Source organism: Primulina eburnea, chromosome 3 (assembly GCF_022965805.1).
Source record: "Primulina eburnea isolate SZY01 chromosome 3, ASM2296580v1, whole genome shotgun sequence".
NCBI classification, from domain to species: Eukaryota; Viridiplantae; Streptophyta; class Magnoliopsida; order Lamiales; family Gesneriaceae; genus Primulina; species Primulina eburnea.
Window position 1 is genome coordinate 50,681,852 of NC_133103.1, and position 12,837 is coordinate 50,694,688.

The following is a 12,837-nucleotide window of genomic DNA, read 5'->3' on the forward strand; positions in this document are numbered from 1 at the left end:
TTACCCGCAAGATTTTATTTTTTTAACGGTACGCAAATTTTATCGAATCGATAGACTTTTTGAGAGTTTGACTAACATTTTCAAAATATTTTCAGCACAAAATATTTTTCGGGAGTGTGTTTGAATTTAACAGGTCAAATTTTAAGTTCATTGGGCTTAAACATCTTTTAAAATTTTAATTAACAAGATGAGTGCCCACTAAACCTCAAATTAACTATATTATTTAATTCAAACACCTCTTTACCTACCCATAACCCCCCAACAACCGACACCCACCCCTTTTCCATCCAAAAGTCACTCGGTTTCATCATAACCCAGCTGAAGCTTCGGTCACCTCCATTCTCACAAATGAAATCTTCGGCTGCACACTCTCTTGGCAAAGGAAAAATATTCTTGGGCCTCCATCTTCTTGATTTGTTCACCAAATCATCTCCAGGCATGCTTTGTATTATCTCTTGCTGCATCATGCACGTTTTATATGTTGGAGAATGCATTCACGCATGATGATTCCGGTTTAGCTTAGCACAGGAAGAATTTTTTATTCATAATTATGTACTTGCACTTTCTTTATTGCTATTCATTATTTCTTTGATATTGTTGCAAGGAGGCTGTTGTGTGGCGTGCTGAGGGGCTCCTTATGTCGAGAGTATGTTGTCCTTAGGTTGGGATTGAGCTATAGGGGCTGTAAGCTAGGAGGGGTGGAAGGCAGCAAGGAGTTGTCCTCGGTTTTGGGGTAGATAGCGTGCCAAGGGCCGATCCAACAACACAAGAACTGATCTGAGCCATCGATTAGATCCTTGAGGATCTGAGACAGGGCTTGGAAAGGCTCGGAACTTGCTGGAAGGCGAGATCGATCGGGATATGAGTAGTTAGATGCGTGGTGGTTTCTTTTGGGGGATTTGTGTGTGTGAACCTTGGAGGCTTGCATGGGGCAGTAAGCTTGGGTCAAGGGCATCCAGTAGGTTCCTAGGGTGATTGAGATGAGGCTGGGTCATGGCTGGACCACTTGGTTTTAGTCTAGATACACAAATGTGTTTGGGTAAGGTGTTTAAAGATAGAGTAGGGTGGTGAGGAAATTTTACAGAAGCCTTCAAGGGCTGACCGAGGGGTTTAAGGGATGGATTTTTGAGGTCTCAGGGCCTTTTAGACGGTTATAAGGTGTGACAAAATATTGGGAAAAATTCGGTTAAGTTTCGAGTCAATTCAGGTTAAAACCGGGACTTTGGTCTAAGTTTTAAAACGAATCGGTTAAGTTGTAAAATGGACTCGAGTTTACGTATAGGAACGCTTATAAAAAATGTTTTGGGATATTTTAAGGAGTTTGGTAAGCTTCGGGTCAATTTTAGAGGCCCAGAGGTGAAACGATAATTTTTCGGGTTTCCAAGGGCAACAGTCATTTTGCACTAGGGGTGAGATTTTGGTGTTGGCAGCGCCCTGAGCACAAATTCATGATATTTTAAATGTTCATGCATCATGTTTACGATTTTTACGCAATTATGATAAATACGGTGCATGCTTGGTTTAAAAGAAAGTTACGCGTATGCATATTTTATTAAGTGATGAAAATGATGATATTTTTTAAGGATGTGAATTGGTTGTGACTGACGATGTATATGTATACGATGATATGATTGGAGATATCGTGAGGGAAAAGGCCCAGAGGGAACCCGTTTACGGGAGAAGGCCCTAGAGGGAGCCCGACGAACGTATTTCCATTGACATGAGATATGATGAGCTGAGGCCCGGGCTTAGTGGGCGGGTAATGCTGTCGCTGATGTCCCCCGCCACCGGGTACCACGGTTTTTATAGATGGATCTATCGATAGAGCTGATACGATAGAGCTGATACGAAAGTCACAACTAATGAACTGAATTCAAGTAAAAGAAAATGTTTAAGTCAATGACACGATGAGCTGTTTTGACACGTATATGATGATATGAGATGACATGAGTTGACACGACATGATTTTATACGACACGTTTACGTTATGCTTTTAAGTTCATGAAAGGTATGTTGAGTATGATATTTTTCACTGCTGTGTGCTATGTATATGTACTTGTTATTAACGGTACAGGTGTGTTGAGTCTTTAGACTCACTAGGCGTGTGTGATGCTGGTGAGCTTGTTATTGAGAGGACTGGAGGTGCTAAACACTGAGTAGACAGACCTGGTGGGGTGACACGACCCGAGGACCACATGTTTTCCGCATTTTGTTTTTATGAGATTTGAGATTATATGAACATTTTTATATGCTGGTTTTGATACGCTGATGATTTTCACAATTTTTACTCGTTTATGTTTACGCACTATTTATATTGTCAAATATTTAAGACATTTTTAAATGTTATTTCTAAAATGCGAGTTTTTATTTAAAAAAAAAAGAATTTCCGCGCTTTTAAATTAGTAGATGTTTCATAACGAATGATTATTTTTTGCTTGGTATAAATCCAAACTCGATATAATTCATCGGTGTTTACATTCTAGAATACGAGCTATTGTAGCTCATTGAGAATATTGCGTTTGAAGCACCTTCAAAGTGTCCGAACCGATCTAACAATTGCTATAAGAGCTAGTTGTTCTAAGAAGGAAATTTGAAAGCTAATATTTTCAAATATGTTTCAAAATGTTATCTAAAATGGATTTCAAAATCTTCTTAAAAATTTTAAATGAGCTTACCGTGGGAAGAGAGAAGATTGTTGGATCTGCAACTAACATTGTAGCCATTTCTCTCGACTTCGGATTTTGTTGTAGCAACTTGCAGGGTTTCGAGTTCAACTGACAGCAGAACAATAAACTGATCGGTCGACAAGATTTCAGGTGCCAGTCTACCAGTTCAAGCTGATCAACAGACGAAACCCAGCTAAGCTGAAATGCTGGATGATTAAAGTAGAGCTTAATCATCAGTAGTATTCCGCCACTTAACTGCCATATCAAATCAGAGTAGATGATCAATGCGGTTTAGCATCAGTTGAGTCCAGTTTGAGTCAACTCGACCAGTTAGCCAGCACAGAGATCAAGTCCAAGGCAAATTAGCTACTCTTCTGGCAAAAAAAAAAAAACTCAAGATCGATGCAAAATTCAAAGCATTCAAGGCAACCAGTTATAGGTATATTCAGTTCTATTATGCATAAACTAACTGATATTTGATATTGTTTAAATATTTTCTAAGTGTAGTAGCATTTCCCTTACACTTGATGGTGTGCTTAATGTATAATACAAGGGACACTTATTTTATTAAATAATCATCATATTTATCCAGTTAGTTTGAATGTAAATGAACTGATATTTTCAGTTAATGTGTTGTCTAAACTGCTTGAATGTTAAAAGATGCTAAAACTTCATTAAAACTGCCTAAATTATTATATTTTTAAGGGGGGGTTGTAATTCAGTTCTTGAGGGAGAGTTTTCTTTAAAATTATCCATCAAACTGAAAAATGTTTTAACTCGTTTTTTTTAATTTAGTTCTTGAGAGGGAGCTTTCTTATCCCTCGAACTGAAATTTTTTTAATATACTTATATGTTTTTATTCTCACAAAGGGGGATAATCAGTTAAATTTTAAATTGCGTTAATCGCTCAAGTTTTGTGATCACTAAAAAGGGAGAGATTGTTGGAACATTTCATGTTCACAATCTTGATTTTGATGTTAACAAAACTTGTTATTTTGTTTCTAATAAATTTACCTAAGTGCGCACAAACTGGAGTTGATCAAGATTCGAACTGGTCAGGTATCGAGCCAAAACTGAAGCTATCGAGACGCAAACTGAAAACGCCAAATGATTGCATAAACTGAACCAGTTCAGCTGAAATATCAAAAGACCAGTTCAACTGATTGTCCAGCCGATAGGCAATTCAGCAGAAGACCTTCAGAAGCTTAGCCAACTGATGAAGAGCTCAGCTGAATAGTTCAACTGAAACAGCGAAATCAGTTCAGCTAACGAGCCAACTGATTTCACCGAACCAGTTCAAGCTCAGGTCAACTGACCAGCTCAGAACATCAGTTAGGAATCAATCAGTGTGCAGAACACGACAAGCTTATTCAATGAAATCCAGCTGTGCGCACTGAGGAAAAGGTTTGTCCAGTCAAAGGACAATAATAGATGTTGCAGCAGTGCTTAAAGCCAAAACGTTCCAGAATGACTGTCGAAAAGTACAAGACAAATATCGAAGAACATATTCAAAATGCAACCTATACAATACTTGAGTCTCACTTTACGATCAAGCTTAGCGCCTATAAATAGAAGATGAAGATCAGTGAAGAAAAGAACAAGAAGTTTGTGAAGATCAAAAGAGAAAAAGGGCATGCCAATTGCTTAGTATAGAAGCAAAATTCTCAATGTGTGAGAACACCTTCGTTTTGTATTCATAGTTTAGTTCTCACACACGCACACACAAAAGCGCTCATATATACAGAGAGTTGAGCTTATTGACTAGCTGACTGAGTCTTTCACAAAGACGTAAACTTGTGTATATAGTCTTTGACACATAGACAATAAACAAGTGTTGGCTGGAAGGTGCTGCCTTCAGTTTAGACTAGGACTTCAGTTAGGCAGTAGGGTAAGTCGTAAGCTGAGTAGGTTTGTACAAACTTTTGTATAAATCAAAGTCTTCTAGTGGAACCTACCCGAGTTGATAGAAGGGGTGACGTAAGAGCAGTTGAAGTCTCCGAACATCCATAAACATCTCTTGTGTATTTAACTGCTTAACTTTTGCTTTAAAATTGATTTTTTCAGTTCAAGCTAGGGGTGAGTATTCGGTTAATTCGGTTACCGACCGAACCGAATTAGCCATAACCGAACCGAAATATTTATCCATAACCGAACCGACCGAATTAATTTTCATAACCGATGAAAACCGAACCGAATTAAAATTGGTTGAATTAACCGATTAGTTTTAAAAAAAATTGTGATTTAACTTTAATTATATATGTAAATTTTTTTTTAACACTACACTTTACACAAATGCATAAAAATATAAAATCACACACATCCCAAATGTATAAGTTTTATTTGAACACAATTAATACATACTATATCGATTTTAAAATTAAAAATTAAAATATTTATAAAAATTGAAAAATAAAAAAATTATTAAATAATAATATTTATTATATCGGTTAATTCGGTTAACCGATTTCAAAATTTCGAAAACCGTAACCGAACCGAATTAACCGATATAACCGAATTTTTTTAATTTGAAAACCGAATTTCCGAAATAACCGAACCGAATTTCCGAATTGACTCGGTTCGGTCGGTTAATTCGGTTTAACCGAAATCTTGCTCACCCCTAGTTCAAGCTATTATCAGTTCAGTTAATTTCAGTTCAAGCTATTATCAGTTTAGTTCTCACCATAACTGAACTGATATATGCAAGAACTGATGCCCCTTATTTCACTTATTCAGTTTACATAATTTAAAAGCTTTATACTAATTAGCTTACTCAAGAATGATTATTATGAATATTTTTCGCTTGGTTTAATACCAAATTAGATCTAATTAATCGGTGTTAATATTCTTAGAACACGAGCTATTGCAGCTCATTGAGAATATTGTGTTTGAAGCACTTTCAAAGATGCCGGAACCGATCTAACACCATCGCTAGCTCTGATGATTCTTCATGTTCCGTAACGTCCGCGATCTTCATCATAGCATCAATATATAATCTCCATGTCTCAGCTTGGCGGATTAACTGGCCTCCCTCCCCGGGTTCGATCCCCCTTCTCTACGTGAGTTGTAATAAAAAAAAAATTTAAAAATCATGATTTTCAAAAATAAGTCACTTAGTTTTTCCGTATTTTTAATATTTTACTAGTATTTCTCCCATAAGTTGCACGAAGTATTATTTTATGTAATTAATGATTAAAATTATTAAGTATTAATGTTTGAATAACTATTTAAAATTATTGATATAATATAATTAATATAGTTAAATTTAAATATTATTATATCAAAATATTCATGTCATTTGAGATAAAACTCAGATGATGATAACATTATTTTGTCGTTAAATTGACTTATTATCTTGGTTAAGTGAACTGTTATTAATTAAAAAAAGAAAAAATACTTAAAAAACTTATATTATTTTGTTTATCAAAATTTTAAACAATAAATAAAAAAATTTCCAAATTCAATTTTTTTGTCATTTATTAAATTAATAAATTTGAATAAAAATATAATTTTTTTTGGGCATGTTAAATATATCTATATTAAAGTTTAATTAAGATGCATGTTTTAAATTTCTAATAACATACATAATAATAATAATAACAATTTACATACATTCTTTTAAAAAGTTGAAAAATATAATATTATATAAAAATAATTTATATTTTATTTAGTATGATAAAGAGTAGTAAAAATAAAATCTATAAAAGTAACATACAACTTAAAATCATAAACGGAATTAAATAGAATAATATAATTAATGCAAATACTTAAATGTAGTTCATAATTTCAAAGAACATCAAATTTAAATTTGAATTTAAAAAAATTCACATTTAATTATATTATTTCTATTTGTCTCAAATATTAATGCGATAGGTGAAAACATTAATAATGATAAAATTTTCTTTTTATACATATTATTTTTTATTAAAAATTTCCAAATATAACAAAAATTCCTAAAATAAAAAAATACATGGAAAAATTAATAATAACTTCTTGATAATGGAGAATACATTTTAAACTTGAATCTCTATTGTTTTCATATGTTGGTATATCATATCAACGAACTAATCAGAATTTAAGCGTCAAATATATTTTTGAATTACCTCACGAGTAATACTGAACATTCACTCATTTTTTAATTTTTATTCCTAATGAAAATTGATTATCTGAATATGATGCAAAAATAGGACTGAATTATTTATACAGTTTATAATAACAACTAAATATATCATAGTAACACAAAACTATATCTCAAGTTAAATGAATTGATATAGTAAATGCAAAAATTTAAAAGTAGTTTATGTTTTTAATGGAGTTTAGTTTTAATTTGAATAAAGAAAACAAATAACGCATAATTCATAAATTACATTTAAATTAATATAAAAAATAATTAAATTCAAATTGAACTAATAAAAAAATTGATTTAATCAATGCAAGCAATAACTGAAGTTTTTCTTTTCAAATGTCTTCAATTCACATTTGAATTTCTTAAAAAATAAAGAAGTCTTTATTAAAAAATATCAATAAAAATCGTAAAAATTAAATGTTTTCAATCATTTATTGTAGTATACCTATACTAGATTCATTATATCTTTCTTTTTTTAAAATTGTCATTTTGGTGGGAATTTATTTTTTTATTTAATTTATTGGTTTACACAATAAATTTGTCCATTGATGAAATAAAACACTAGGCCTGTAATTTCAATCTCTATAAAAAGTTCAAGGGAGCAGGTAATATATATTATTACAATTTAAGAATTTTTACATGGAATAATTTGAAACATGTGCTTCTAGAATTTTGCAAAATTTTAATAATAAAATCATATTTTGTTCTACAAGACTTGGACTTTTAAGGCCAGTAGTCAAGATATTCTTATCTAATTTATAGAATTATATACTTTCTTTGAATTTTATTCTTGACTAATATATTTAAATAATTTAGTCATCCCTAGTTTCAAATTTTATAGATTTTGTTTCCTAATTTGAAAGGACAATCAATCTGGTTTTCCAAAACCATTTGCTTTCTCACAAACGACTCTAACTCATCCCTAATTTAATGATGTTTATCTTAATGAAATGTAATTTTCGATTTATAATTATGTAACATAATTATATATTAGATAAAATAATAATATTTATTAAGATATGTGTAAGATTTGCCGCTTTACCAAAAGTTATAGCTAGTGGTAATGGTGCAACTCAAATCTTTTAAACCGCACAACAGCTCAAACACCACGATTCGATCGCTCTATCAAGCAGGGACAATTATTGTACCCAACAATCTCCCTCCCAATAATTGCACTCCTTGCAATCAATGAGAATCGAACCCGTGACATTGGCTCTGATACCAATTGTAGGATCGAGCGCTTGCCGCTTTACCAAAAGCTATATCTAGTAGTAATGATGTAACTCAAATCTTTTAAACCACACAACAGCTCAAGTACCACGATTCGATCGCTCTACCAAGCAGAGACGATTATTACACCCAACAATATGTTAGTTATAGAAGAGATACAAATTTACCAAAATAAGTTTATAGTATTTTCTATAAAATAAAAATGAAACATTGTTAGTAATTTGATAAGAGAAGTACATTTGGTTTATGTCAAAAATTTATGTGAAACGGTCTCACGGGTCGCATTTTGTGAGACAAATCTTTTATTTGGGTCATCTATGAAAAAATATTACTTTCTATGTTAAGAGTATTACTTTTTATTGTGAATATCGGTAGGCTTGACTCGTCTCACAGATAAATATTCGTGAGACCGTCTAACAACATACCTACTCTATGAAAAAACTTATCATCGTCCTGAAATTAGTTTTTATAACCACTCAACCTGAATAATATCTGTAATAGTACAAATATGGATACTAGTGTTTTCTTTAGTTACGGTTTTTTTTCTGTAGTTACGGTATTTTTTTTCATATATAGTAATTTTTTGTGTAGAATAAATGTATATTTAAATAGTATCGTTGACGTTTTTATTTAATTTTTGAATTATTTTATTTAAATATTTTTAAGAATTTATTAGATAGGTATCTTTAGGTAGAAAGGAAAAAACTCTGTGACGAACATCATTAAAACTGTTTCGAGAAAATAAAATCATACATATACCGTATGTTTTAATTAATTTTAGATATCTAAAAAAATATTTTTATTATTAATGAAAAAGAAATTCAAATATATGTTTTAATTAATTTTAGATATCTAAAAAAATATATTATTTAAAGAAATTCAAATATATATATATATATATATATATATATATATTTGAATTTCTTTTTCATTAATAATAAAAATATTTTTTTAGATATCTAAAATTAATTAAAACATACGGTATATGTATGATTTTATTTTCTCGAAACAGTTTTAATGATGTTCGTCACATATATATATATATATATATATATATATATATATATATATATATATATATATATATATATATATATATATATATATATATATAGCCATCTAGAAACAAAGCAATTTCCCAGCCCACTTGTTCAGTCAAATAAAAATCCAAACATTATGTCGTGTCCAAAACTCATTAAACAAAGACTCGAATTTCGTTCACGACGATGGATCCAACACGATGGTTGAAGACGAATTTCCTTTCATCATTTTCGTAAAAATGAATTTTTCTTCAATTTTTTAAATTTTAAAATAATATATATATGTATATATATTTATATATGTATGTATATATTTATATAAAATTAAATGATCAAAAGTTATATAGCAGTTAGCCAAGATACAAATTTATTTCATCATTCTTGTGATAACGTTGATCTCCATACTAAGCGATGGGTAAGTATGAAGGATTATATCCACTTGGATGTCAGTAGGTCGAGCTGTTAGGTCCATGATTTTGAATAATAACGTATGTCACTGCTCGTGATAGCGGCTATCACTTTCGATATCAGTTTTACAATTTAATATCTTGTCACTAGCATCAAATAGATAGTTTTAAAATATTTCGATATAATGTACATGTTGGACAAAATTTTTAAAAAATGTGCAAAAATGGAAAGTTCAAAAAATTTCATATGGATTAGAAATTCAAGCCATGAGGATTTCGGGATAGGTGACGGAATCAGATTTCGAATTTCCTATGCAAAATTATAAGTCATTTAAAAACTATCATCAACCGAAAAAGCGGGATTTCAAAGACCTAAATGAAGGAATTTTGTCGAAATGATGCTTGCAACATTGCGAAGGGGACTTTGCATGAGTATTGCTCGTTGGATCATTTCGAATAGGAATTCACTAGGCTTTTACCAAAATTTGACACGTCTTCAAATTTTGTATAGCAAATTCCCAGCCGAACTATGAACTTAACGACTCTTATACCACTCAAATGTCAAACTCAACATCCGAAGCATTCGACACCAGCATTTTTTGAAAAATAAAATTCAAATAACAATGGTAAAGCATTATAAATCAAATCAGTCTATTTCATAAATGATTCATAAATAACTTGATTTTACACCGAAAATTCCCAAAAAATCGAAAATAGAATCCATAAATATTTACAATTGAAAACAAATAACTATAACGAGGCATAAAAAATATGAAAATCTTGAATTCCTCTTCATCACCAGCCCCGTAAATTTTTTTCCCATGCTCCTCTTCATCCTTATCTGGGAAAGAGAGTAAGATGTTGAGTATTTGGGGAACAAGAAGCAAGTGAGACCCGATCAAACACAATTTATATAACAAATATACATGATTTCAAAAATAATATACCATGACAGAACATATCGTTATTGTATACAAAACATCATCATATATTGTTGATATTTCATCTTACTTTTAACGGCTTAATGATCGGATTTTTACTCCTCTAAGGAAGTGATGTCATATAATTGTTTTATACCCACTGTTTCGGAGACATATTACGGTTTTATGCTCTCTGTTTAGAAGTCATATCATAACATATTTCAAAATTCTTTATTCATATCAAACTTGAATTACAAAAATGCTTGGATATAACTCTTAACAGAACATATAAAAAAAATGCATGCTCGATATATCAATTATAACATATATTTATTTTTGAAAACGTTAGCCCACTTTCATATTTTTCTTAAAACAATTTGTAGTGATAAAATATATATGACAATTTAACAATAAACAGTTTCAAATGAGTGCAGGAATGTAATAAAACAAATATTTGTATAAATGTTCAGAGATAAAATCTTATGTTCTTTTCTTCCACTTAGGAAAGTTTCTACTAAAAAACTTTTGTTTTACAATGTCTTGTAACAACCTAATTCAGCTAGAACTTATCACCACTTAACCAACCCTTAGTGATCATTTTTTACTTTTGGATATTTAAGAACATTCGGTTCACCAGACAACAAATACAAAACTCAACTGTCAGACTTGGCATCTTGAGTTGTTCGGTAACACAAATTTGATCCTTGATGATATGATATAATTTTGATAAGTGTGTGCTGTATGAGAAAGCTCGAAGTATTTTTTGTAGGAGTGCTCAGAGATTTTGATAATACAGACTTGAAAGATTTGCGAGAATTGTGTATATATCATGTTTCTTAAAACTATATATATATATATACATATATATATATATATATATATATATATATATATATATATATATATATATATATATATATATATATATATAGTTGAAAGATTCCAAGGATTAGATAAAGATTTTCAACGATTATTTGTACTAGTTCCCAACATAATGGACTTGTCGCTCTTAGACGAGGTATATTTCATTAAATTCCAATTTAATGTTTCCTTGTTTTTGCAACTTAAAGCTCTTAGCTTCTGAAAAGTTGTTTTGACTTTGGAATTACATATGAAGGAAAGTACACTCCGAGCACTGATTCAATTGAAGAGGAACAATTTTGTTCTTACTTGCCCAACAGCATAGGATGACTCATGTCACACCTCGGGACGGGGGTTAGTTGACGCCGTCGTTGCTCTCAAATATTCATTCGAAAACAACAAGCCTCAGAAGTACAAAATCTCGTAAACCAGTCTTTTATTCATAATACGAAATAAATCAATTGTCTGTTACAACTCGAATACTGATGTTTTACAGCGGAAATGTAAAACCAAATATTACAGTAGCTTAACAGATGCAGCGGAATAAAATAAACATAAACTGAGAACAACAGTCTTCTTCACCAGCCCCAGAACTGGATCTGTTCCTCTTCTTCTAACATTTCTTCAGTACTCTTATCTGAGATGGGTTTGGTGGGTGAGTGATATGATTGTCACTCAGTAAGCAGGGGCGGGAATAACTCCCAGTTTTCGAAAATCATTTTAATACAGAACAGTATTTCAAGAATATACAGAAACTCTTACTTTCAGAACAGGAATCAGTATTCATAAATCAGTAATCAGTAATCAGTATTCAGTAATCAGAAATCAGAAGTTTAACAAGTAAGCACTGAGCACATTCGTGAATGTCATGGCTAAACTGATATCAGTCCCCTATATGTTCTCTCCTCTAAGGGGTGAGGCCAGTAATCAGTAATCAGTAATGTTCAGAATATATATTCCTACCATTAGTTCACTAAGTTTCAGTGCTTCAAAATCAGATATCAGAAGTCAAGAATATACTTTGCTTTAACACAGAAATCATCAAACGGTTTTCAAGATATTTATACATAAGCCCACTTACAGTAATTTGCAATAAGGTTTCGGTAGAAGTCTGGAATATGCTCGTTCTTGCCACTGGTTTCTACTGCTCGAAAATAAGCACCCTCCCTTAGCTCGAAATTCAAATGATAATCTCAGATTTGTGTAACACCAATTCAGAGATTTGAGAGTGTTATTTATAGGCAAGATTCTGACTGTTAGTCTCCCAAATAAATGGCCATAATCTGCCATTAACAGCCTTTATTTCGAGTTAAATGCTTCAGTTACAACTCAATAGCTGAATCAGTAACTGTCTGCTGGAATTCGCTCTTCTGCTGCTGGATTCGGCCTGCTGGATTTTGTCTGCTGGAAAATACCAGCTTCTGAAATATTAGCTTCTACTGGAATTTTTAGCTTATGCTGAAATTTGCTAGCTGCTGGAATTTCAGGTTCTCACATCCCTCCCTCCTTATGAGAAGTTTCGTCCTCGAAACTTGGCTATACTTGATCTTCAAAGAGATAGGGATATTGTGTTCGCATCTTTTCTTCCAA